At 39.3% G+C, this 25,877-nt stretch overlaps 1 protein-coding gene across 7 annotated transcripts in view; it reads right to left on the bottom strand.

The window, feature by feature from the left end:
• NCALD (neurocalcin delta) overlaps positions 1–25,877 on the bottom strand; it is a 449,176-nt gene that overhangs the window by 112,240 nt on the left and 311,059 nt on the right. Inside the window, exon 5 of one of the 7 annotated variants that reach the window (XM_049853825.1) lies at positions 21,821–21,932. The exons of the other annotated variants lie outside the window; for them this stretch is intronic. The gene's annotated coding sequence lies outside the window, so the exon portion shown is untranslated. The remainder of the gene's footprint in view (positions 1–21,820; positions 21,933–25,877) is intronic. 7 annotated transcript variants of the gene reach the window in all.

Here is a 25,877-nt window from a genome sequence, read left to right as displayed (position 1 = left end):
ATCGGGCTCCGAAGGTCACCTGCCTGGTACGCTGGCTCCTGGTTCTGAAAACGATCACTGTCTGCCCGTATTTGTTCGTTCTCCGTCTCTAAGTCTGTGTTTGTTGTTCAGAGTTCGTAGATTTTTACGTATGTGATCGATTCACTTGTTTTCCCGAGTCTTTGTTGCAAGAGGGATCCGCGGTAGCGTCCACCTAGTCTGCCATCTTGGCCCCGCCCCCATCTTTGCTTTTTAACACTTTAAAGAGTTCTTTTGCAGCAGATTTGCCAAATGCAATACACCGTTTGATTTCTTGGCTGCTGCTTCCATGGGCATTGACTGTGGATCCAAGTCAAATGAAATCCTGGACAACCTCAATCTTTTCACTGTTTATCATGATGTTGCTTACTGGTCCAGTTGTGAGGATTTTTGTTTTCTTTATGTTAAGGAATAATCCATACTGAAGACTGTGGTCCTTGACCTTCATCAGTAAGTGCTTCAAGTTCTCTTCACTTTCAGAAAGCAAGGTTGTGTCATCTGCATATTGTAAGTTGTTTGTGAGTCTTCCTCTAATCCTGATGCTACATTCTTCTTCATATAATCCAGCTTCTTAGATTATTTGCTCAGCATACAGATTGAATAGGTATCATGAAAGGATACAATCCTGACAGACACCTTTCCTGATTTTAAACCACGAAGTATCCATTTGTTCTGCTTGAACGACTGCCTCTTGGTTTATGTACAGGCTCTGTGTGAGTGTTTCAAAATAAAATCAAACTATAAAGAATTTTCCCCCATTAATTTCAGATTAATGACAGTTGAAAACTTACCTTTTTGAACAAGGTCAATTGGCTCATTGAATTCAGAATCTACCTAAACGTATCAGGGTAAGTCTCACAAGGAGCAGATTTCAGCAACAACCACAATCCACACATTACAATTTATTCTCGTTTTAGATCTGGTTTCCTGTTTAGAAATGCACATCATAATAATGGGAGGAAGAGAAGAAGGGGAGAAGGCATGTCCTTTTGAACTTCCAAGCCCACATGTTCTCTATGATTCCTATCATCTCTATCATTTCTCTGACTTCAAATCCATGATCAACTCTTCCTCCTCGTGATGATCAATTCTTCCTCCTCTTGATGCAGCTTCAACATCTAACAGAGTAAAACTCCAATGCCACACTTTGTCAATAGGTGATGTCCTCTAAAACAAGACGTCATCAGTTTTAAAATTCCTTAAAGTCAGGGCTTCAAGTGAACTAGATCGAAAGACTAACACATTTTTATGGGGCCCTGGTGGTGTAGTGGTTAAAAGCTATGGTTGTTACCCAAAAGGTGAGCAGTTCAAATCCACCATTCATTCCTTGGAAACTCTATCGGACAGTTCTACTCTGTCCTATAGGGTCACTATGAGTTGGAATCAACTCGATAGCAACAGTTTTTTTTTTTTTTTAAAACACCTTTTCATTTTGAATTGTCTGTCATTTTTAGGACTAAGCATACCCACTGAGTTGTGCTTAAATAACTCTATGTGTATGTCATTTCTTATTTATCTGAGCTGTCTCTCAGATAAGTTTGTGAAGACCTTCAGGGAAAGGACAGAATCTTTTTTATCTTTACATCCTCAGGGTTAGCACAGGGCCCAGAACATAATGAGTGTTCAATAAATTTGGAAAGACTCAACTTTTGAAAAATAAGTGCTAAGCAATAGAAAGAAATGGCTCCTTTCCCTTCCTTCTAATAGAGAACAGAGAGCCCCCTCCCATACCAAAAAAGGCAAAGGAAGGAAAAATAAAAAAAAAAAATGTTGAGTTATCACCAAATTTTACCAGCAAGGGATTGGTCATGTTTGCTTACCAAGTAAATCAAACTATTCCTACTAAATGATGTTGTTGTTGTTGTTAGGTGCCATTGACTTGGTTCCAACTCATAGCAACCCTATGTGCAATAGAATGAAACACTGCCCAGTCCTGAGTCATTCTCACAAGCATTGTTACCCTTGAGCCCATTGTTTCAGCCACTGTGTCACTCCATCTTGTTGAGGGTCCTCCTCTTTTTTGCTCTACCAAGCATGATGTCCTTTTCCAGGGACTGATCCCTCCTGATAACACGTCCAAAGTGTGTGAAATGAAGTCTCACCATTCTTGCTTCTAAGGAGCATTCTGGTTGTGCTTCCTCCAAGACAGACTTGTTTCTTCTTTTGGCAGTCCATGGTATATTCAATATTCTTTGCCAACATCACAATTCGAAGGTGTCAATTCTTCTTCGGTCTTCCTTATTCATCATCCAGCTTTCTCATGCATAGGAGGTGACTGAAAACACCATGGCTTGGGTGAGGCACACCTTAGTCTTCAAAGTGACATCTTTGCTTTTCAACAATTTAAAGAGGTCTTTTGCAGATTTGCCCAATGCAATGCATCATTTGATTTCCTGACTGCTGCTTTTACTAAGTCATAAATATTTATTATGAGTTTATATGTTGATGTATTTTATGGATTTTGCTTTTGATGTTGGATAATCTTTTACATTAACTGGTGTTAATTGACCACTTACTATATGTGGAACATTTTCCTAAGTACACTATAGTAACTCTATGAGGAGGTATTATTGTTATCCACATTTCACGACATAAGACACGAAGGCTTAGAGAAATTAAGTAATTCATCTACCAAGTAAATGGAAGAGGCAGGATTTACACCCAGGAAGCCTGGCTCTATAAATTTTTGGAAACAACTTACATTTGACATATTTTTAGAAATAAGTTATTTCTTACATTTATTTTGTACTTTAGGGTTGGTTTTAGTTGTAATTTCTTGGGAGATTGAGAAGGCCAACTTATTTTTTCAGCCACTGGGAATAACTCTAAAAATCTTAATATAGCTTTGACCTAAGTAGTAATTTGGGGAGAAAAATCTAACAAGGAAGATTTAAATCAAGGAAAATGAGGAAAGTAAGATAGTAAAAATATCCTGAATAAATCTATGCCCAATGCCCAAAGGCAAAAAAACAAATACTGGGGGAAACTGAGAAAATTAACACCCTTGGAAATTCCAATGACTCAGCAAAAAACCACAAGACACACAAAGACCATAGAAACAATGGCCCATGGAAATGAACATGACAAAGAGAGTAAAAGTATATCTACGGATTACCAAATAATGGAAGACTATAACACAACAATATTAAACACAATTAAAGAACTAAGGGAAAACACAAAGAGCTAAAAGAAGTAAGGAAACAATGCAAGAACCAAATGAGAATATAGAAAAGAGATATTGCAACTGAAAGGGACAATGATTGAAATGACAAACAGTAGAAAGGCTTAACAACAGATTTACTCAAGCAGAAGAAAGAATCAGTGAACTGGAGGATAAGATAGTGAAAATAACAGACGCTGAAGAGTAACAAGAATGGAGGCTCAAGAAGGTTGAACACAGTTTAATGGAATTATGGGAAACAACAACAGTCCTATTGTATGCATCATGGAATTCCAGAAGGAGACAAGAAAGAGAAAGGGACAGAAAGAATATATGAAGAAACACTGACAGAAAATTTCTTCAGTCAAATGAAGGACATGATTCTACAAATCCAAGAAGCTCAAAGAACCCCAAGTGGATAAACCAAAAGAGATCTACACCAAGAGACATCATAGGCTCTCAAAAGTAAAGATTAAAAGAAAAGCCTGAAAGCAGTGAGAGAGAAAATTAGCAGTTACATAGGAAGGATCCCCAATAAAATTAAGTGTCAATTTCTCTTCAGAAACACTGGAGGCCAGAAGGCAATGGAATGATATATTTAAAGTGCTGAAAACAAACAAAACAACTGTCAATCAAGAATACTGTACCCAGTGAAACTATCCTTCAAGAATGAGTGTGAAATTAAATCATTCCCAAGCAAAGAGAAGGTGAGAGAGTTCATATCCACCAGAATGGCCCTACAAAAAATACTAATGGGAGATCTGTAGATGGAAGGGAAAAGACACTAGAAAGTAATTAAAAGCTATACACAAAAAGAAAGATCCCTAATAAAGGGCAAGTATAAGTGCATTTTCTTATAAGTGCAAGTATAAGGGCTAGTAATAAGATATTCATGCTTGATAGCTCTAAATGTTCAGTCCGTCATGTTTTTTAAATATAAAAGGCAAGGATAAAATTATGTTACAGGGCACATGAAATATAAAGATGTAATTAGTGATAACAAAAACAAAGAGAGGGAGAGGAATGTTATAGATACAGAATTTCTTGTATGTTACTGAGGTTATGTTGGCACCAGCCTACCCTAGCATGTTACAAAGACAAGCTGTTAAATATAAGATTCATGGTAATCACTAAGAAAATATATTTAAAAAAAATACACACAAAAAAAGGAAAAGGAACCAAAAAGGTTCACTAAAATAAACCAACAAAACACAAAAGCAAGCAGTAATAAAAGGACAAAGACAAAAAAAGCTTAAGACATACAAAAACCTAATAACAAAATGGCACAAGTAAGTCACTTCTTGTGAGTAATTACGATGAATGTAAATGAATTAAATGCCCTAATCTTTGGCAAAGAAATGTAGAAGGTATGCATTATTTGCATAAAATTCGGTAATATAATAACAAAAGCACAAACAGCAAAAGAAAAATTAATGGGACTTTATAAAAATAAAAAAAACTTCTGTTCATCAAAAGACTTTACCAAAAAAGTGAAAAGACAAGCTACCAACTGGGAGAGTATCTTTGGAAACCATATATCTGACAAGAATCTAATAATCAAAATATACATAAAACTTCAACAACTTAACAACAAAAAGACAAATAAACTAATCATAAAATGGGAAAAGGAATTGAATAGACATTTCATCAAAGAGGACATTCAAATAGCCACCGAACACATAAAAAGATGCTCGGCGGCATTAGCCATCAGAGAGATGCAAATCAAAACTACATGAAATATCATTTCACTCTCACTAGGATGGTTAAGATTAAAACACAAAAACTGAAAATACCAAATGTTGGCAAGGATGCAGGGAAACTGGAAACCTTACGCATTGCTGGTGGGAAAGCAAAATGGTAGAGCTGTTGTGGAAAATGGTGTGAAGGTACACCAAAAAACTAAAAACAGAAATAACATATGACCCAGCAATTCCACTCCTGGGTATATACCCAAAAGACTTGAAAGCAGAGATGCAAACAGAGACTTGTACACCAACGTTCACTGCAGCACTATTCACAATAGCCAAAAGGTGGAAACAACCTAAATGCCAATCAACAGACGAATGTTGTTGTTGTTAGGTGCCATCAAGTTGGTTCTGACTCATGGCGACCCTACGTACAACAGAACGAAACACTGCCCAGTCCTGGGCCGTCCTCACAATCTTTGTTATGCTTGAGCCAATTCTTGCAGCCACTGTGTCAATCCATCTCATTGAGGGTCTTCTTTTTCACTGACCCTCTACTTTACCAAGCATGATGTTCTTGTCCAGGGACTGGCCCCTCCTGATAACATGTCCAAAGTATGTGAAACGAAGACTCGCCATCTTTGCTTCTAAGGAGCATCCTGGCTGTACTTCTTCCGAGACAAATTTATTTCTTCTTTTGGCAGTCCATGGTATATTCAATAATCTTTGCCAATAATACCATTGGTTCTGAAGGTACCATCTTTGCCAACATAATTCAAAGGCAACACTTCTTCTTTGTTCTTCCTTATTCATTGTACAGCTTTTGCATGCCTATGAGGTGATTGAAAACACCATGGCTTGGGTCAGGTGCATCTTAGTTCTCAAAGTGACATCTGTGTTTTTCAACACTATAAAGAGATCTTTTGCGGCAGATTTGCCCAATGCAATACATCATTTGATTTCTTGACTGCTGCTTCCATGGGTGTTGATTGTGGATCCAAGTAAAATGAAATTCTTGACAACTTCAGTCTTTTCTCCTATGTTGCTTATTGGTCCAGTTGTGAGGATTTTTGTTTTCTTTATGCTGAGATGTAATCCATACTGAAGGCTGTAGTCTTTGATCTTCACTAGTAAGTGCTTCAAGTCCTCTTCACTTTCAGGAAGCAAGGCTGGGTCATCTTATATTACAGGTTGTTAATGAGTCTTCCTCCAATCCTAATGCTCTGTTCTTCATAAAGTGCAGCTTCTCAGATTATTTGCTCGGCATACAGATTGAATAAGCTTGGTGAAAAGAAACAACCCTGATGCACACCTTTCTTGACATTAAATCACACAGTATTCCCTTGTTCTTGTTTGAATGACTTGTTCCCTTGTTTGAATGGCTACATCTTGGTCTATGTACAGGTTCCTCATGAGCATAATTAAGTGTTCTGGAATTTCCATTTTTCACAATGTTATCCATAATTTGTTATGATCCATACAGTAGAATACTTTTGCATAGTCAATAAAACACAGGTAAACATCTTTTTGGAACTCTCTGCTTTCAGGCAAGATCCATCTGACATCAGCAATGATATCCCTCATTCCATGTCTTCTTCTGAATCCAGCTTGAATTTCTGGCTGTTTCTTGTTGATGTACTGCTGCAACAACTTATGAATGAGCTTCAGCAAAATTTTATTTGCACATGATATTAATGATATTGTTTGAATAATTTCTGCATTCTATTGGATACCCTTTCTCTGGATCAGGTACATATATGGATCTCTTCCAGTTGGTTGGCCATGTAGCTGTCTTCCAAAGTTCTTGGCATAGATGAGTGAGCAGTGCTGTATCCATTTGTTGATGCATCCCAATTGGTATTCCATCAATTCATAGAGCCTTGCTTTTCACCAATACCTTCAGTGCAGCTTGGACTTCTTCCTTCAGTACCATCGGTTCTTGATCATACGCTACCTCCTGAAATGGCTGAATGTTGACCAGGTCTTTTTGGTACAGTGACTCTGTATATTCTTGCCATCTTCTTTCGAAGCTTCCTGAATCATTTAATATTTTCCCCACAGAAGCCTTCAAAATTGCAATTCAAGGCTTGAACTTTTTCTTCAGTTCTTTCACCTTGAGAAATGCTGAGTGTGTTCTTCCCTTTTGGGGAAGAATAGATGAATGGATAAACAAAATGTGGTACATACGTACAATGGAATACCACTTGGCCAGTCAGAGAAATGAAGTCTTGATACAGGCTACAATGTGGACGGAGGTGGAAGACGTTATGCTGAGCGAAATCAGTAAATAACAAAAGGACAAATACTGTATGACCTCACTTATATAAAAAGACAAGAAAAGGCAAGTGTATAGAGAACAAAGTTTATGAGTGGTTACCAGGAGTGGGAGGGAGGGGTAAAGGAGAGTTTAACAGTGATGGAAATACTGCATTGATTAAGGGTACGGTTGCACAGCTGATTATGATAATTGCTATTAATAACTTGTACACCTGTAAATATTTGAATTGGCAAAATCTGTCTGATAGATTTATTTACAACACCAAAAAAAAAAAAAAAAATAGCTGCCGAGGCTGCTTATGTATCACCAAAAACCTCATGCGATTTGGTTTCTTGGTTTGGAGGTTTAGGGTCATGATGACACGTTTAGTGCTTCTGTTGTGTCTCCTAGTTCATTGCATAGTACCTGGGGTCTTAAAAGCTGGCAAGCAGCCATCCAAGGCACAATTGGTCTCTATTCACCTGGAGCAACTAAGGAAGAAGTGTCAGGAATAGAAGGAGTATGTGGAATATGTGTCTAATTACCTCCATGAACAACTGCCACCTTTGCCATGAGATCAGAACTGGATGGTGTCTGGCCATCATTAATGAACATTTTGATCAAAGATTCTATAGAAGAACTCTGAACAAAAGGGGGAAAATACAGAACAGAATTTAAAATTCTTATGGACTCCATACTTCCAAAAAAGCTATGGAGGGTAGATGAACCCCTGAAACTACTGCCCTGAGATAATTTTTAAATTCTGAAACCAAAATATCCCTTTAAATCTTTTCAAAATCAAACGATAGTTTAGCTTAACTAGTAAAAAAAAAAAAAAACTGCCTTACATATTAAGCTCTTTTAAGAACTATCTATATGGGATCAAACTGGCAACAGCAACTTCAAATATTAGATAGGAAACTTAGGGGGCAGTGAATTTATGTTAATGGGGGAGGAATAACTCAGAAAAGGAGGGTGAGAATGGTTTCACAACTTGAAGAGTGTAATCAATGTCACTAAATGGTACAAGTGGATACTGTTGCATTGATGTATGTTTTGCTGTGCATATTCTCAACAACAAGATAAATAAATAAATAAACTATTCCCAAATTATAGTCTTAACTGAAGCAAATATTTAGATTACACAGACTTGGGTAACTCTTGTTCCCTATTATAATGAAATAGCTTATATTTAAACTAGTGCTCTCACTGGGAATAACTGTAATAGCTGAATTTAAAAAAATAAGCTAATGGAAGGGATCAAAGAGTAAACAAGACTGCAATAATTTGAAATGTCAAGATTTCAGATAAAAGCAAAATATACTGAGGTAAGCCCAACATTCTTCACATGATATGCTGCTTTTCCCCATAAAGGATTTGATGATTCTTAAGTGCTACGGACCTTTTAGAATTCTCACAGGAGTGGAGGAACAAAAAGTATAGTAGAGATCTTACAAAGCTTCTGGGACTTGAAGGATTGAGATCCTGGTAAAAAAGAATAACATAGAAGTGATGCCAACATTTTGGATTGTTTTCCCCTTGAAGCATATGTCAATTCCTAAATGATGAGAGGTAAGAACACAAGAAGTCAAGCAAAAAAAAAAAAAAAGCAGCTAAGAAGATAAAACATAAATGGTGATTGTGGCAGTCTTGTAAGATATTGGGACAATGAAAATTGGAATTCAGGATCCTCCAAAGAGTTGGAGCCTAGTAAACACCCTAGGTTTTCAGGCTTCATATCTGAAAGGCTATGCCATAGAGATAATGGGAATCAGGAAACAGATGAACCCTCACAAAAACCAGACCCCATTCTAGAATGATTTCAATCCCTGATTGGATCAAGATAATTTGCTCCTACTCTACCTGCCAGAAAAAATTAACCCAAATGATGTCATCTAGAGCCTCTACAGCCTCTCATACACCATGTCCAAGTCAACCCAAAATTACCAAGCATGCCACAGAATAGGTCTAACTGACCATATCCCAAGTGGAAAAAATAGACAATAGAAAGAGATACATAGGTTATCCAGCTTCTATAGTTATCAGACAGGGACATTAAAATACCTATAATTAATATATTCAAGGAAATAGATGACAAGATGGAGACTTTCACCAACTGAAAAAAAAAAAAGGAATCTATAAAAATGAAACATACTGAAACTCAAGAATAGAAAAATACAACAGCTGTCATTAAGGACACAATAGATGGTCTCAAGAGCATAGAGGTCATATCAGAAGAGAGAACTAGTGAAATGAAAGATGGATCAGTTGATAAAATCCAGATTGAAGCATGATGAGAAGAAAAGAATGGAAAATACAGAAAAAACATAAGAGGCATTTGGGACATGATAAAAAGACCAAGAAATGTGCACTTGGAGTCCCAAAAGGACAGGAGAGAGAGAACAGGGAAGAAGCAATACTTGAAGAGGATTGGCTGAGAAATTTCCAAAACTAACAAAATATATCAAGCCACAGGTTTAAGAAGCTCTATTATTTTTTTTTTATTGTCCCACACAGAATACCACACAGAATAACTACACAGACACATCATGACCAACCTGCTGAAAACCAAAGACAAAGACAAAAATCTTAAAAGCAGAGAGAGAGGGGAAAAAAAAAGGCATTTTACCTTTAAAGAAAAGAGCCCTGGTGACACATTGTTTCAGTTCTGAGCTGCTAAGTGAAAGGTTGGTGATTTGAACCTACCCAGCAGCTCCACAGGCAAAAGACCTGGCAATCTGCTCCCATAAAGATTACAGCCTAGAAAACCCTATGGGCCAGTTCTACTGTGTCATATGGGGTCGCAATGAGTCAAAACCGACTGGCAGGCACATAACAACAACAACCTTTAAGGGGTAACAAAAGACTTTTCAACAGGAACTATGAAATCAAGAAGACAATGGAACAACAAACTAAAGTGGTGAAAGAAAACACAATTGATTCTCATTTTCCTAGGATTCTGTATTTGTAAATTCTCCTACTCACTAAAACTTATTTGTAGTTCCAAAATCAATGCTCATGGTGCTTTCACAGTCATTTGTAGACATGTGCAGAGCTGTGAAAAATTAGAATCACCTGATGCACGTCACCAGCTGAGATTGAACATAGAAACACTCTGAGTTCTTGTTTCAGCTCTCATACTATAAACAAGTGCTGTTTTCATGACGTATGTTTTGCCTTATTTTTTTCACTTTTGTGTTTTTGTTGTTGATTTCACTGTTTAAAATGGCCACCAAGCATTGTGCTGAAGTGCTGTTTAATGTACCTAAGTGCAAGAAGGCTGTGATGTGCCTTACAGAGAAAATTTGCATGCTAGAGAATCTTTGTTATCAAATAAACAATATAAATTAAATAAGGCATCCTTAAACAGAAAAGCACATAAAACAAGGTTATATATTGATTGGCTGACAAAAATGTTATGAACACAGACTCATGGGAATTTTTCTCTGTATTTCCCCAAGAGCAATGATTTGTTAATTCATGTTTGCAGTGACTTTCTAGAACATAACTATTGTGAATAATGAGCATTATCTCTAACTACTAATTTTGAATTCTACACACAGAGAAAATGTCCTTTAAAAATAGAGGTGGAGGAGCTTATACTACTGGGAGGATAGAATAGGCATCCTTTTTCTGTATTCCTCCCACTAAGTACAACTCAAAACCCTGAATGTTATATATAAAGGAAATATAAAGAAACTGAAAGGTGGAGAGAAAAAGCAGACCCAAGGAATAAAATAGTGGTGAGTTCCATAGGTTTTCTTTTTGTAACATATATCTCAGACTTGGAGCTGAAGAAACAGCAAATTCAGAATCATAAATGCTGCAGATGAAAAGAACATTTTGATGTCAGCTCTTTGCATTTCTTGACCTCCAGAACTACAAGATAATACAGTTTTGTAGTTTTAAGCTACTAGCTTTGCAGAATTTGTTGCAGCAACAATAGGAAACTAATACAGGCAACAAGTGTGTACTGAGTAAGTCTTCTGAGCAAGACCCTACGGAGGAAATGAATATGAGTCCAGCCACCAGGAGCTAGTAGGGCAGAAAAGAAAAGAGAGTAAGTATCCCAAGAGAGATATAACAAAGCGCTATGTGATCCCAGGGGAGGAACCTGTCCCTTCCAGCTAGGAGCAAACCTAGTACTGAAAAACTTCCTGCAGTGTCTTCACAGCAGGTTTCTCAGAAGACAGAGAGTTACCCTAGTTGGCCTTTGACAGCTCTGTCAAGCCCTCTGATTAGAGAATTCCTATCTACAAAAGGGTTTAAATTGTAATAACAATATTTTCACAAGAACTGGCCTGATTGTAGGTCAGGTCAGAGAATGTGCTAAAAGGCAAACAAGAAAAGGAACCAAGGGACCATATACTTTCTATCAGCTACAATTAAGATCTTTCCCAGCTTTTCAGGGAAGAATTTGTTCTTGAACTGGCTGAAATGAGAGGCTCAATATCCAGAGCTAATCCATGGACCTGTCCTGTCAAACCCGCCTAGAGGCTATTTTAATTTCCTACATTCATATCTTTGGGCAGCCATACATTTTTTATGTAGGTATCAACCAAGGAACCAAAGTGTAAGTTCTTTCTGAAGAAGCAGTGCTGTCATTCAAAGGGCACTGGGTTGAGGGTCAAGGGTATATAATCTCCAGCCTACTTCCTACCAAAACAGTCTGTGAGAGATGCTCATCACTGAGGCATTTAGGGCTTTGCTTTCTTTTACATACATAAAATAAGAATGTCGATTTACGAATTTCCTATACTGTAATGTTGTCGATATCCTCAGAGTTCAAGTGTGATATCAGCAATTTCACCAAACAGAAGTGAAAGCCCTGGATCTAGTCATGCCAGGGCTGGGAGAGACACAAAGAGAATTTCTGGAGCAACAAGACTTGTCACTGGACTTTTTTCCAAACAATTTTTATAAAAAAATTTCAACATGAAATCTTCAAGTGCCAGTAAATAAAGTTTAAACTGAGGTGGGAATAGAGAGGCAATGGGGTAGCGGGGAGGCTTACCAACACAGGAGAATCATGAAGGCAAGATGAGAAGGAAGATTTCTGACTCATTAAACCTACCAACTTGGGAATGAGTAACCGTGGAACCTTCTAAAAGAATTAGGAGAGGATTGGAGACAGAGTCCTATCAGCGTGAGTCCTCAGTTACAGTCTTTGAGCTGCTCCAGAGCCTCTTCAGTTCCTATTAATACCTCCTCAGGCCCTACAAGCCACCTCAACATCATACCAATAACTTCTCTTTTCATTTAAGCTAGCTCGAGTAGGTGTTCTATGACTTGAAATCAAGTGAGCTCTAATACAAACACCCTCAGCACATCTTTGTCCTTTTATGAGTTAGTACCACTGACTTCTCAAAACCAATACTGACCTTAAAAAAACCCATTGCCATTGAGTCAATTCCAACTCATAGCGACCCTATAGAAGGGAGTAGAACCACCCCATAGGGTTTCCAAGGAGTGGCTGGTGGATTTGAACTGCCAACCTTTTGGTTAGCAGCTGAACTCTTAACCACTACACCACCAGGGCTCCAAAAATGACCTTGGAGGTTATGTAATTCAATAGCTCATTCGTTTGAAAATCTTTAACTAGTGATTTCTGTGTGCCAGGTACTGTGTTAGTTTGGGGGGTATTGCAATGAACAAGAAAGTCACAGATAATTGGAACCTATAGTGTATTAAAGAATTCCAACATTTAATACATATTGAGCAATATAGAAGATGTCATGGATTGAATAATGTCCCCCCAAAAATGTGTGTATCAGCTTGGTTAGGCCATGATTCCCAATACTGTGTGATTGTCCTCCATTTTGTGATTATAATTTTATGTTGAGAGGATTAGGGTGGGAGTGTAACACTACCCTTACTCAGGTCCCCTCCCTGATCCAAGGTAAAGGGATTTTCCCTGGGGTGTGGCCTACACCACATTTTATCTCTCAAGAGATAAAAGGGAAGCAAGCAGGGAGTTAGGGACCTCATACCACAAGAAAGCAGCACCAGGAGCAGAGTGCATCCTTTGGACCTGGGGTCCCTGTGCCTGAGAAGCTCCTTGAACAGGGGAAGTTCGAGGGCAAGGACCTTCCTCCAGAGCCAACAGAGAAAGAAAGACTTCTGGAGCTGATGCCCTGAATTTGGACTTTGAGCCTACTTTACTGTGAGGAAATAAGTTTCTCTTTGTTAAAGCCATCCACTTGGGGTATTTCTGTTACGGCCACACTAGATGACTAAGACAGAAGGGTAGCTACCTGGTGCTAATCAAAGAGGCTTTAACTCAGTCTGGGGCTTCATGGAAGGGCTCCCTGAGGATATGACTCTCAAGTGCAGAAGAAAGAGGATAAGTGAGCCAGTTGAGGAATTGGGAAAATACTTGAGCAGAGGGAGCATGGTATGTTAGAGGAACTGAAAAAGAGACCAGACCCGGATAGAATGGGGAAAAAAAACATGGAACAGAACTCAAACTCTTAAAAAGTCCAGACTTACTGGACCAGTTGACACTGGAGGGCTCACTGAGACTATGGCCCTGAGATACTCTTTAATTAAACCTTGAACCTAAACTATCCCCTGCCCGTGCCCAAGCCAAGCCCAGGGCTGTCGAGTAGATTCCAACTCATAGCAACCCTATAGGACAGAGTAGAACTGCCACATAGGGTTTCCAAGGAGCGCCTGGTGCATTTGAACTGCTCTTAACCACTACGCCACCAGGATTTCCAATCGGTTATTTCGCTAAAGGGTGACCATATCCCCTGTGGTCACCCTTTAGCGAAATAACAGATTGGCATACAAAACAAAAATTCATGAGTGTAGGACTCCATTAAAAAAAAATCTATATGAGACCAAAAGGTCAACAATTACTCTAAAACAAAGATGAGAAGACAAGGGGGACAGAGAAACTTAGAGTACTGGAAATGGAACAACTAGAATGCAATTAATGAGAATGTTGACACAATGGGAAAAATGTAACTAATGTCACTGAACAACTTGTGTAGAAACTGTCAAATGGGAACAAATTTGCTGTGTAAACTTTCACCAAATATACAATAAAATTTTATTTAAAAAAAAAGACCAGGGTGGCACAATGCTAAGAAGAGTAAATGGTGCATGAGAGCTAGGCAATCATGGGGTAGCTTGTAGACATTTTGTAAGCCATTGTAACAAGGAGAGAGCTGAGTTACTTGCTCAAGGACAGTCAGCTAGTAGGTGGCACATTGGAACCTAGGTCATCTGACTTCAAGACCAGTTAATTTGTAAGTAGTATTCTTTTTTAAAATTTCTCTTCTGACTATGAAGGTACCACATGCTTATTACGGAGCAAATATATTTTCTATTGGCACAAAGACCACTACGCAAATTGCTCCACAGGTTATCCAGTACATACCCTGCACGATGCACATGGCAACTTTGAACAACATCACATACTTTTGCCCAATCATGTTCACACACAACAAACAGATTAGTCTCAGAAGCTAAACATCCTGAATATGCCTTCGATGATAGGATTTGTCTACATGGAGCCATAAATAGGTTGCAGGATTAGGGTTCATTGTGAAAATCTGTCCGTGTGCACAAAAGACTCCCCCACCCTCCCCCACAGGGCAGCTGCTTGCCCATTTTCACTACTTAAAACTATAGACTTGAAGATACTCTTCTAATGATTATAATCAGAGAAGTGTCTCTGGAAAACTCCATCAGCACATCCCCTGATCTCTTCACAACTTACTCTTTGGAAACTTTCTATGCATTTCAAAACCAGAAAATGATGTTTTAATCCCGCAAGCCATAGAAGCCATTGTGATGTTCCTGCCTCTCCCTGACTGCCGGCAGCTCCAATTCCTTGGTCAAACCCAAACTGAGCACTTCTGATAATGACTCATGCGCCAGAATAGAAGCCCCTTGTTCTTCCTCCTGGGAAGGCACTCGGCAAGGTTAACAGAACCAGCTCTCCCAGTCCTAGCTGGTGAAGCAAACAGACAAGGCTCAGGAAGCCTGGGAGGTAGATAAAGCACTTGATTAAGATGCCATCCTCTTTACACAGCTAATTGGCAGGTCGTTTTAAGAGTTTGTTCTTTCTGGGTCGTCATTTTATCTTCCTGCCACCCACATTAAAAGAAAGTCTCTTTCCCCTGTCCTCACAATTCCCAAGTCTAATAATAATCACTTTTTCAGCCTCTTGCCTTGAGTTTCTGACAGCATAAATAATGCAGGTGCACAGAAATAAAATGTAGCTAATGCTGGCTTTTGCTTCTTCAGCCAAGCAGCAAACCCACCCCCACCAAAAAAAAAAAGGAAAGAGATTGAATTGATAGATGCATTTTACTGTCCAGCTGCCAAGAAGGCATTGCCGACAATGAAGATTTCAGAATAATAACCCTAAAGAGATGAGGTTCAGAGCGTCCCATTCAGGGCAGCCCCTAGCCTGAAAGACGCATTGTTCCCAGCAGGTCAGGTGGAAGACTCCCTCCTGTGAATGGAGCATTCTGAGGAAATGCTAAGCCATCGTTGTTTTAAAGCCCCTCTGACACCAGAAATTTCAAATATGATTTGGTTCTCTGGGAGCAACATTATAGCCTCACAGGTGTGGGATAATCAGACATCTAAGAACAGCAGCTTCTCCAAAAACAGCTGCGGAAAGGAGAGAGCCACAACTGGTCTATTTTAAAACTGTACCAGGGACTCTTGGTTTAATATTTGCATTCTGAACACTTGTGGTGGAGTTGCGAAATCCGACCTTCCAGCTGGTAGAAGGGGGTGGAGGGGAGTGCGTGCTAGTAGGAGGTCTTTGCCCTGGGAAGTGTCCAAACTTAGAAATATATTCTTTAAAATGTCAACTTTTAAAAATGAAAATAACTTTGGAATACTATAAAATCAAGTGCTTTAAAATAAAAACAACAAAAAAAATCACTCATTCCATGATCCCGTGCAAGACCTTTTCTCCATTTTTTCTCATGCTGTCCTCCAACCTTTAATACGATGAAGAAAAAAATAAACCTAATAATAATAACTATTTCAGCAGTAACTTTTTTTGGCTTGCTCTGTACTTGACGCTATGCTGAGTACTTCATGGGAATTAGCTTCACAATAACCTCACGAGGTAAGTACCATTATTACAGACACCAGAAAATGGAGTCATAGGAGAGATTCGGTTACTCCCCTGAGGTACCTGACTTAGTAAGTGGAGTAAGATAGTTCATACAAGAGCTGGCCCTCAAATCCAAGACATTGAGAAGCCAAAGCTTTTCCCTTTTATCACTTTAGCTAATACATAACTTCTACAAGCTACGAAGCCTTGTACAAATACAAGCTTAAAAATGGGAGAAGCCAGTGTTCTTCCTCTTGCTGCTTCTGGTGGCATGTCCGGCAATGGCAGTAGGCCCTGAATTCCAGTGGTGCTGGCTGTTCCCGCAGCAGCATCCTTGAGCACGTATGGGGTCCAGCATCCTTTGCAGTTCCAGCAATGGCGTCAGCAGGTTCAAAAGGAGATGCAGGCTCCAGTAGTTCTAATGGGTGCACTCCTAGGCTCTCGGGTAGCCAAGTACGTTAACACCATCCTGGATGGTGTGTGTGGATAATGCATTTGACTGCTAACCAAAAGGTCAGAAATTGGAATCTACCCAGAGGCACCTCGAAAGAAAGACCTGGTGATCTACTTCCGAAAAATCGGCCAGTAAAAACTCTATGGAACACAGTTCTACACTGACACACATGGGGTCACCATGAATCAGAATCAACTCCACAACAACTGGGACACGATTACTAGTATTATTAGTCAAAAAATAAATGAGAAACCCCTTTCTGAAGACCAGAATCATATTTAATACATATTAAACCCACAAAATGCTGTCTAATTGTTTTTCTAAGACTTGCCAGGATACAAAAATGTCCACTGATATTTTGCATTTATGGAGAGTTCAAAAGTTTTCTGATGACAAACGGCATCTCCTCATAGAATGCTGGAATGATTTTGGTGAATAGTTACAGTTTTAGGAAATTAAAAATATACTGAAATTAGGTAGTAGATAAGAACTGCTTTAGGTGAAGGGAGTAGACAACACACAATACAGGGGAGGACAGCACAACTGGACTAAACCAAAAGCAAAGAAGTTTCCTGAATAAATTGAATGCTTCGAAGGCCAGCGTAGCGGGGTCAGGGCTTTGGGGACCATGGTTTCAGGGGACATCTAAGTCAATTGGCATAATAAAATCTATTAAGAAAACATTCTGCATCCCACTTTGAAGAGTGGCGTCTAGGGTCTTAAACGCTAGCAAGCGGCCATCTAAGATGCATCAATGATTCTCAACCCGCCTGGATTAGAGGAGAATGTAGAACATCAAGGACACAAGGTAATTACGAGCCCAAGAGACAGAAAGGGCCACATGAACCAGAGACTACATCATCCTGAGACCAGAAGAACTAGATGGTGCCCAGCCACAACCGATGACTGCCCTGACAGGGAACACAACCGAGAACCCCTGAGGGAGCAGGAGATCAGTGGAATGCAGACCCCAAATTCTCATAAAATACCAGACTTAATGGTCTGAGACTAGAAGGACCCCGGTGGTCATGGCCCCCAGACCTTCTGTTGGCCCAGGACAGGAACCATTCCCTGAAGCCAACTCTTCAGACCTGGATTGGTCTGGACAATGAGTTGGAGAGGGATGCTGATGAGGAATGAGCTTCTTGGATCAGGTGGTCCCTTGAGACTATGTTGGCATCTCCTGCGTGGAGGGGAGATGAGAAGGTAGAGAGGGGGTTAGAAGCTGGCGAAATGGACAGGAAAAGAGAGAGTGGAGGGAGGGAGTGGGCTGTCTCATTAGGGGGAGAATAATTGGGAGTATATAGCAAGGTGTATATAAGTTTTTGTGTATGAGACTGACTAGATTTGTAAACTTTCACTTAAAGCACAATAAAAATTATTTAAAAAATACAGTGAACATGCAGAATGTAAATTTTATTTATTTTTTCTGCTCTTAGCAAGGCCGTGAAACACTCTATTTAATCATCAGAACTGAAAAAGAGAGATCTTAGAGCTGGCTGAAAAAGCTACGTCCTGGAACCTCCTTATAAAAAAGCTGTAACTCTAAGAGGTATCAACATAAAAAACAAGAAGTTTCCATATACAATACCGCCCCATTGGTGAACATCACTCCAACCACCATTTTGAGTCAGGTCTGCCTTATAATTTCACAGAGCTCCTCAGGACAAAGGTATTGAAACAACATTTCTGATCAATCCTGGTAAGACTTTGAGAGAATGAAAACATGAAGACCATTAATTCCAGACTTAAGGTTCATGGTATGGAATAACCATTTCTAGAAAGAGGGACATGCCAAAGGACATTCATGGTCTGATGGTTCTTAAAATACTGGAAAATTCAAGATTGTACTTAGAAAGTATTTTTCTTTAAATGGGGTTTAAGATCAGAATATAGGAAAGTCTTAGAAGACACCCTTCCATAAAATTCCATCAGTATAGTAGAGGATAACAACAACTCACTGGCAACACCACTGAAGCAATTATATGGGGGGAGCGCCAATTTAGTCAACGGAAGAGGAAAATTCTGGAAAGACCCCTCAGTTTGTCTTCCAAAGTCCTAGGAGGAAAATTGAATGCAGTAGCTTACTTAATGATCTACATGGGGCTAGTGTGCCTTGCAAGTTTTAATTTCCTTTTGATCAACTCTCAAAAGGAAACAATGTAAGCCCTACAATTATCCTGAACAAAATGTCATTTAATTGTCATCAAACTTCTATAGTTAATTGTTTCTTTGTTCTGATCTCAAAGAATAAGGGGAAAAAAAATACCTTTTGTAAGTAGAGCATGGGAAATATTCTCTATTCTAGCTGTCATTTTGGTCCACTGCCAACCTCTATATAGAAGCTGGAATATATTATTATTATTACTGGCTATATTTGTTACCAATCAGTGCCAACCTCCCTATCTATTGAGCCCTCTCTGTTTGCACTGGCCTTTTGCACCATGACCCTGATGGAACCTAATGCTGTGTCCATGAACAAAACATTACTATTGCTATTCTCACATGCCAACAACAGCTTCCAGAATTACAAGTAAAGCCACAATACGGGGGTACAAAAACACAGATCCTACCTTCCACTGGTTTTGTCTTACCTTCCTTCAATAATCCACTATATAATCATCATCATTACTTTATCTAAATCCTAAAGTGTATTTATACTTTTATTGTAATTAAGATGAACGTTTACAGAGCAAATTAGTTTCTCATTAAATAATTAATACACATATTGTTTTGTGACATTGCTTGCCAACCCCACGATATGTCAACACTCCTCTTCTCCACCTTGGGTTCCCCATTACCAGTTTTTCTGTCCCCTCCTGCCTTCCTGTCCTTGCACCTGGGCTGGTATGCCCATTTAGTCTCATTTTGTTTTATGGGCCTATCTAATCTCTGGCTGAAGGGTAAACTTCAGGAGTGACTTCAGTACTGAGTTAAAAGGGTGTCTGGGGCCATACTCTAGGGGTTTCTCCAGTCTCTGTCAGGCCAGTAAATCTAGTCTTTTTTTGTGAGTTAGAATTTTCTAAAATTTATTTTTTGGTTGAACCACTGCTCCTACCACCTCTTCAGATACTGAGCTCAATAAACATACTATTCTCCTTACGAATTTGGTTTGGTCAACAATACGACAAGCTGAAAAGGGCAAAGAATTGAGTAACTACTATTTGCCAAGCCATGCAGAAGTCTTTAGTAATAATTCTTTTACTTAATCCTGACAAGAACTCTGAGTCCAGAAGTAGTATTCCCTTCTTACAGGTGATAAAAGTGAAGATTATGAAATTGACCAAAGTTGCAAAAGAAGAATGAGACAAACCTAGATCTGGGGTTTGAGCCCAGATCTATTTGGTTTGAAAACCTACACTCTTTTGATTGCTCTACACTATGATATTGAGACTGGAAAGATGCCATCATTCATTCATAACAAACTAACAACAAATCCTATATGATACTGAACAGGAATTTGAATGTTATCATCCACCAGAGTCATTATATGGCAGACTATGTTTCTGAAATGTGATAGGGAATATTTTCCATAAGGCAATTAACAGGCATCATTTTGTTTCCCACTCCTTCCTTTATGAAGTGCCCCAGTGTGGTTACCCCCCCACAACTGACCCAGCCCACAGAACTTGATGTACTATCCTGCAGTGATTCCACCAGGCCTAGCACTGTCTTCAAATGGCACTTCTCAAATGGCAAGCCTAGATAACATACTTCAAAAAGCCAAGTTCTACACCCTAGTTTGGTGAACAGTGTCTGGGGTCTTAAAGCTCGCGAACAGCCATCTAAGATCTAACTATTGGTCTCTACTCAACTGAAGCAAAAGAAAATGAAGGAAACTAAAGACTCAAAGAAGGAACTAGCCCACAGGATTAATAGCCCACATGAAACACAGCCTCTTCTAACCTGAAGATCTAGATGGTGCCCAACTACCATTACTGACAGCTTTGATCAGGGACACAATAGAAGGCTCCAGATAGAATGGGAGAAAAATGTAGAACAAAACTCAATTACTAGCATCCCACTTTGAAATGTGGCGTCTAGGGTCTTAAATGCTAACAAGCTGCCATCTAAGATGTATCAATTGGTCTCAACCCACCTGGAGCAAAGGAGAATGAAGAACACCAAGGTCACACGACAACTAAGAGCCCAAGAGACAGAAAGGGCCACATGAACCAGAGACCTACATCATCCTGAGATCAGAAAAACTAGTTGGTGCCCGGCCACAATCGATGACTGCCCTGACAGGGAGCACAACAGAGAACCCCTGAGGGAGCAGGAGATCAGTGGGATGCAGACCCCAAATTCTCATAAAAAGACCAGACTTAAAGGTCTGACTGAGACTAGAGGATTCCCGGCGGGCATGGTCCCCAAACCTTCTGTTGGCACAGGACAGGAACCATCCCCGAAGACAACTCATCAGACATGAAAGGGACTGGACAATGGGTAGGAGAGAGATGCTGATGAAGAGCGAGCTAATTATATCAGGCGGACACTTGAGACTGTGTTGGCATCTCCTGTCTGGAGGGGGGATGGGAGGATAGAGAGAGCTGGAAGCTGGCAAAAATGTCACGAAAGGAGAGACTGGAAGGGCTGACTCATTAGGGGGAGAGCAAGTGGGTGTACGGAGTAAGATGCATATAAACTTATATGTGACAGTCTGACTTGATTTGTAAACGTTCACTTGAAGCTCAATAAAAGTTAATAAAAAAAAAAAACTCAATTACTAAAAAAAGGCAGACCTAGTGGACTGATAGAGACTAGAGGAATCCCTGAGATTATCATCCTAAAATACCATTTGAACTTGGCACATTGAAGCCACTCCAGGGGGTCACCTTTCAGCCAAATAATAGATTGGCTTATAAAATAATATCACCTGTGAGTAACGTGTCCCTTAAACACCTAGATCAATGGAACAGAACAAACGGAAAGGAAATAATGAGAATACTCACACATTGTGAACTTTGTAACCAATGTCACAGAACAACTTGTATAAAAATTGTTAAATGGGAACCCAATTATCTGTGTAAGCTTTCACCAAAAACACAATAATTTTTTTTTTTTTTTTAATGGCAAGCCTAGGACCACTTGTATTCATTCTCTTATCATCGTCTGAGAAGGTTCAGTCTCAAGATTAACTCAGCACATAATCAAGGTGTACCTCCACCTCCAGTGTGCACAGCAGTATGCTGGGGAACTTGAAGAAGAGCTCATTGTCTGATGGGCTTGTTCTTGAGGATCTTCCAGTCTAGTTCATCCATACACGAGACAGCCTGAGTACGTAAGGAAGTATGAGAAAAACTTCAAGGACAGAGAAATGCAGCGTACAGAGCAGCCCCAACCTATAGGTCTTTGAACAATCCAGTTAGTTCTGGGCCACCTTAAAATGTGGATAAATGGAGAAGTAGGACAATCCTTCAGATGTGTGTTCCCACCACCCCTACAATAGCTCAAGAGGCTAAGGATTATTCTGAACTAGATCCAAATTATCCTCAGGCCTCCAAGCTAATTCCGACACCCAGAAAACTTTGAACCTAAGCTCCAGGATATCCTCTGGCAGGATAACGTACCAAGTCACTAATTTGGGTCTTCCCTTTTTACAGTTTTTCCACCTCTTTTAGCAGAAAGTAGTCAGGCTCTGAGTTCCCTTGACTTACCCTGAGTTCCCTTAACTTAAAGCAGGGGTCAGCAAACTTTTTCTATAAATGAGCAGATAGTATTTTGGGTTTTGCAAGCCACAGTGCCTCTGTTGCAGCTACTCAACTCTGCCATCGTAGCACTAAAGCAGCCATAGACAATACACAAATAAATGGGTATGGCCAATTTCCAATAAAATTTTATTTACAAAAGCAGGTGGCAGGCTGGATTTGGCCCATGGGCCATAGTTTTCCAACCCCTGACTTGGAAGATTTAGTTGTCAATGCCAAAAGATGTTACCAGAAGACGATCTCCCTTATGATTTTTATGTGCAGAAATCAAAGCTTACTGAAGATGCACAGAAGAAAGGAGAGAGTTGAGGGCCTTTGGAAGGTAGAGAAAAACATTGAGTTATAGTAATAAAATATTCCTAGGGTTTATGTAGTTCCATAAGGAGTTGGAATAAGCCCATTCTCCCCACCCCCAGACCTCGAGGCACATGGGGAGATGACAAGGACCTCAGAGAGGAACGATTTCATGGTGTATCCAACAAGGTTGGACCCTGGGCAGTACGGTCTCTATTTTTGGTATTACGTTCCATGTTTAAATGGGGCATGGTAGCAAAGAACCATTTCAGGGGACTGTAGGGTTTGCAATGAATATTTACGTTAAGGCCATTGCCCAATGTTTTGTTCTGCGTAAGATTTCCAGGAGCTTCTCGTGATTGTGGGGCTGGAGGGTTACAAGAGGTTGGGATAAAAAAAGTCCAAGAACAATTGAGGTGCAAGTCATATTTAATTTGATTTTTTAAATCATGTTTAGTGTTAAATCATATGCTACATGCCTAATAGAGCTAATTATTCCAGATACTAACTTGATCTTTTATCTTACAAGAAAACAAAAAAAGAATATGTGGGTACATATCTTTGGGTACATACTGAATTTTAACCAACAGGTAAGTAAAAATCATAAAGCAAGATGGCTCAGTGGTATAATCTCCTTTCAACCACTATTTGCTATTTATAAAAATGACAATTGACATGTCACACTATTCACGGGTCAATTAGATAATGAATACGTGTCCTTCATTCTTCAGGAAAGTGTTACAGTGATAATCTTTATTTTATTTTTTCAAAAATTATTTTTTATGTGGCATATTTGTCATCATAGAATAGGTTATCATATTTAGATTATGTCTTTTTACAAAAGAAAAATAAATAATCCATCTTAAGTTCAACAATTCCTTTAGTATTTTGACAGAACATATAAGGAATCTCTGAGTGTTAAAAAAGATTTTCATGGTCACTATCCATCTCCTTATAAAGTGTTATAAAGAGTCCACTATATTTTAAAGGTCTTGTTTTCATAAAATTAGCCCATATGAATGACATCCTGTAATATTTTGTGCACTCTAGATTTAACTACTCTGCTATGATAGCTTTTCTTTGAATGATTCAGGGAATGAATTTCACACCTCAGTGGTCACACCCACCTGGGTTTTCCATTAAATGTTCTTCTAATTAAAGAAGGAATTTAATGTTGATAATTCTTCTTTTCCAGTACGTTTTCCTTTATGTGGTTCTTTGGGTTCTGAATTATTGAAACAGAATCTAGCAAACACTCTAAGCGGAAACATATTGATAACATGTATGCTTTTATACAACTAATCTTTGCCTCTTCAGGCATTCAGCAATAGTTTCTATTTCTGTTTCAACAGTATTAGCTGATAAAGAATGCATTTTGCTTATCACTATATTTTTTTTAGATATTATTTCAACCATTTTTATAGCATCAGGAAGAACAACAATTCACCCAATCACATGTGGCTTTTTCACTATTAAGTAAAAAAAAATCTCAAAAGAGGCTTCCAAACATTTATCAGTAAATTTGGCAAATTTTAAAGTACTGCTGAAAATCACATGGTTTTTGCATCACCACTGCAGGGGAAGAACTACAGAGATTGGTTTTCCTGCTCTGGGTGTTTAGTTTTTAATTGAATCACTAATCATGATGACTTTCAAATGTCCTTGAACCACTACTACAAGGCACAATGAATACGGAGGTGACAGTCACTCATAAGGATGGTGAAGATCATTTGCATTTAAGTCATTCTTGAAAATGCTGTGGCAACCTGTTAGCTTGGATAAAAATGTCATTGCTTTTCATTTCATATTATGGCTGACAAAGAGTGCATATCGGAGTAACAGAAGTGTCGGCTCTGCTGTTGTCTGGGCGTAGCATGCGCTTGCATTATTAGTATTACCTTTAATCATGGTTTATTTGCAAGAGTCCTTTAAAGCCACTTGTCGGAGTAAGGAAGATAATGGAATTTCCAAATGCACTCCACTACAGCTAAGTAAAGGCAACGTGAGGCAATGTGTTAAAAGTGAACAAACGAGCCAGGTATCATTCAGACCTTTTGATACCGAAGAAGACCCTGGATCCTCAGGAGATCTCAAGTGGGCGTAGGTGATGTGGGGCTGTCTGACAAACTGATGGAATGTGCCAGGCTCAATCCACATTTCCAATATTAATACAGCTTAATTTCTTTATTTTTAGAAAAAAATTCTATATCTTTTTTTTCTGCAAGCAATGAGTTATTTTGTGCATACCCCAAAGGGTAGTGTGGTGGTCCATTTTAGGGGTCACTGTTAGAATGAGAAGAAAAGTGGCCTTCAGGTTCAAGGTTATCTTGGCCAATTACAGGATAATTCCTCATTAGGTTGCTATGAGGACCAAATGAGAATGATCTATAAACCATGCCAATGTAAGACATGATCATCACTGCTCAGGAAGATCTATCTATGCAGTTTAGATGATCTTCACCTCAGTTCATTACCTTGCAGGTAAAAATCCAGTTGTCATCCAGTTGATTCTGACTTACGGTGACCCCATGTGTCTCAGAGCAGAATTGTGTTCCATAAAGTTTTCAATGGTTGCTTTTTTTTGGAAGTACATTGCCAGGTCTTTCTTCTGAGGTGCCTCTAGGTGGACTCAAATCTCCAACCTTTCCGTTAGCAGCTGAGTGGGTTAACCATTTGCACCACCCAGGGAGTCCACCTTGCATATACCCACTCTCAAATTTACCTCCAATTCCCTGGTGACTCAAAATCTTAATAGTCTGATAGGTTAAACACGTCAAAGCTCCAACTAAATCATAAGGAGTCCTGGGGGTGCAATGGTTAAGTGTTCAGCTACTAACCAGATGGCTTGAACCCACCAGCTGCCTCACAGGAGAAAGATGTGGCGGTCTGCTTCCCTACAGGTTACAGCCCTGGAAAACCTATGGGGCAGCTCTACTCTGTCCTTCAGGGTCACTATGAGTCTGAATTGACTCCACGGCAACAGGTTAAGTAGATCATCACCTCTTTCCCCCTCCCCATTTCTATATCTGTGTATTTTCCTTTAAAGAAAAAAATGGGGCGCATTAAACAGCCATGCCTTTCCCCTAAAAGGCTGTTTGCTTTCTGGGCTCATCTTCACCTTTCCCATGAACCCAAAGTTACCTGACGCACTTGAGAATTGCCTCCTCAGGGTGCTCTGCCAGGGCTCACAGAATCTTCTCTTCTACCCGGAGGAGT

The sequence above is a fragment of the Elephas maximus genome, chromosome 15 (genome assembly GCF_024166365.1).
Source record: "Elephas maximus indicus isolate mEleMax1 chromosome 15, mEleMax1 primary haplotype, whole genome shotgun sequence".
NCBI lineage: Eukaryota > Metazoa > Chordata > Mammalia > Proboscidea > Elephantidae > Elephas > Elephas maximus.
This window is presented reverse-complemented; position numbering and strand designations above follow the sequence as displayed.